This window comes from Danio rerio, chromosome 13 (assembly GCF_049306965.1).
Source record: "Danio rerio strain Tuebingen ecotype United States chromosome 13, GRCz12tu, whole genome shotgun sequence".
Taxonomy (NCBI): domain Eukaryota; kingdom Metazoa; phylum Chordata; class Actinopteri; order Cypriniformes; family Danionidae; genus Danio; species Danio rerio.
The window spans coordinates 31,127,501-31,130,000 of record NC_133188.1 but is presented as its reverse complement, the minus strand read 5'-3'; the positions used below and the strand labels follow the sequence as shown (position 1 = coordinate 31,130,000).

Here is a 2,500-nt window from a genome sequence, read left to right as displayed (position 1 = left end):
TTACCCATTCATTTGAACCTGGGAGCTCTCGCGGCATGAGCAAGATTCATACTCCTAGACCAGCAAGCCACTAGCCAATATGCAAGGAATATATTATGTGGCGATACTATCTGCTGACAAAGTGAAAGTATTCAAAAGACATTTTTATGAAAGCTATTATGCCCTGTAAAACACAAGACAGCAGCGAGGGATCGTCCGGGATTTGGACGATTGGACTCTCGCACCCAAAGCCAGAATCATACCACTTGACCCAAGGGCCACTGCAAGACAGCAACTTTACATAACAACACTAACTGCTGACAAACCGGCATTCTCAGAAAAAGGCCTCTGTGTAAGCCACAATACCCTTACAAAACAGAAGATATCTGTAAGGGCTCAACTGAAATTTGAACCTGGGAGCTCTCACGGCATGAGCGAAGATCATACTCCTAGTCGACCAGACAAGGAATGTTATATGTGGCGATACTAACTGCTGACAAACTGGAATTCTTCGAAAGAAGGTTTTATGAAAGCCATATTGCCCTGTAAAACACATGACACCTGCAAGGCCTCATCCGGGATTTGAACCCGGGACCTCTCGCACCCAAAGCGAGAATCATACCCCTAGACCAACGAGCCACTAAAGCTTGACATTTTCACATGGAACCAGCAGCAGCAGATGGTCAGAATTCTTTATTTAAAAATTGAGTCAGAACGTAATTTCAGAAGCTCAAGTGTTGAAGTCGGGCTTGTGCGTCAGATGGACCTGGGGCTTCTCCTGCCCAAAACAAGATTCGCAGCCCTAGAACGACAAGTTGAGTCACTTGTTTGCCTTAAAATTGCTGTTGTTTTTGTCCACTAGCTTCAGTGAGGTAAATTGATCTTATCCATTTCACAGATTTAAGCTGCATGGCAAAAACACATAACATTATGTAAGTCGTTGTTGGAGGAGGATCGTGATAGCATCAAATAGCTATGTCAGCACCTAGTATCACAACCACTCACTAATTGGTGTGATTAAAATTGGTCTCATTCATTTATTTCACTGATTTGAAGCTGTAAGGAAAGAAGGAAAAGGTTCCACCGAGATTTGAACTCGGATCACTGGATTCAAAGTCCAGAGTGCTAACCATTACACCATGGAACCAAAACCTTCCTCAGTTGACATCTAATGCTTGCACACTAGCGTTGAAACTGGCCTTTGTGAAAGCCATGATGTCCCTCAAAACAAAAGAGAGTTGCAAGGGCTCGTCTGGGATTTGAACCCCGGACCTCTCGCACCCTAAGCGAGAATCATACCCCTAGACCAACGAGCCAGTGAAAAACAGCAGCTTCACATGGCAACACTTTCGGCAGACAAACCAGCATTCTCTGAAAAAGGCCTCTGGGTGACCCACGACGCCCTTACAAAATACCAGACAACTGTAAGGGCTTACCCATTCATTTGAACCTGGGAGCTCTCGCGGCATGAGCAAGATTCATACTCCTAGACCAGCAAGCCACTAGACAATATGCAAGGAATATATTATGTGGCGATACTATCTGCTGACAAAGTGAAAGTATTCAAAAGGCATTTTTATGAAAGCTATTATGCCCTGTAAAACACAAGACAGCAGCGAGGGATCGTCCGGGATTTGGACGATTGGACTCTCGCACCCAAAGCCAGAATCATACCACTTGACCCAAGGGCCACTGCAAGACAGCAACTTTACATAACAACACTAACTGCTGACAAACCGGCATTCTCAGAAAAAGGCCTCTGTGTAAGCCACAATACCCTTACAAAACAGAAGATATCTGTAAGGGCTCAACTGAAATTTGAACCTGGGAGCTCTCACGGCATGAGCGAAGATCATACTCCTAGTCGACCAGACAAGGAATGTTATATGTGGCGATACTAACTGCTGACAAACTGGAATTCTTCGAAAGAAGGTTTTATGAAAGCCATATTGCCCTGTAAAACACATGACACCTGCAAGGGCTCATCCGGGATTTGAACCCGGGACCCCTTGCACCCAAAGCGAGAATCATACCCCTAGACCAACGAGCCACTAAAGCTTGACATTTTCACATGGAAGCAGCAGCAGCAGATGGTCAGAATTCTTTATTTAAAAATTGAGTCAGAACGTAATTTCAGAAGCTCAAGTGTTGAAGTCGGGCTTGTGCGTCAGATGGACCCGGGGCTTCTCCTGCCCAAAACAAGATTCGCAGCCCTAGAACGACAAGTTGAGTCACTTGTTTGCCTTAAAATTGCTGTTGTTTTTGTCCACTAGCTTCAGTGAGGTAAATTGATCTTATCCATTTCACAGATTTAAGCTGCATGGCAAAAACACATAACATTATGTAAGTCGTTGTTGGAGGAGGATCGTGATAGCATCAAATAGCTATGTCAGCACCTAGTATCACAACCACTCACTAATTGGTGTGATTAAAATTGGTCTCATTCATTTATTTCACTGATTTGAAGCTGTAAGGAAAGAAGGAAAAGGTTCCACCGAGATTTGAACTCGGATCACTGGAT

General features: G+C 44.2%; 4 non-coding genes across 4 annotated transcripts in view; all 4 read right to left on the bottom strand.

The window, feature by feature from the left end:
* Nucleotides 1-545: 545 nt before the first annotated feature.
* Nucleotides 546-618, bottom strand: trnap-ugg (transfer RNA proline (anticodon UGG)). Its single transcript has one exon. It is a non-coding gene; the product is annotated as a tRNA-Pro (tRNA).
* A 436-nt stretch (nt 619-1,054) lies between these two features.
* On the bottom strand, nt 1,055-1,126 carry trnaq-uug (transfer RNA glutamine (anticodon UUG)). The gene has a single exon. It is a non-coding gene; the product is annotated as a tRNA-Gln (tRNA).
* Nucleotides 1,127-1,957: 831 nt separating this feature from the next.
* trnap-ugg (transfer RNA proline (anticodon UGG)) lies at nt 1,958-2,029 on the bottom strand. Its single transcript has one exon. It is a non-coding gene; the product is annotated as a tRNA-Pro (tRNA).
* A 436-nt stretch (nt 2,030-2,465) lies between these two features.
* Nucleotides 2,466-2,500, bottom strand: part of trnaq-uug (transfer RNA glutamine (anticodon UUG)) — a 72-nt gene continuing 37 nt past the window's right edge. The window contains exon 1 of the tRNA in view: nt 2,466-2,500. This exon is cut by the window's right edge and continues 37 nt beyond it. This is a non-coding gene — a tRNA (tRNA-Gln).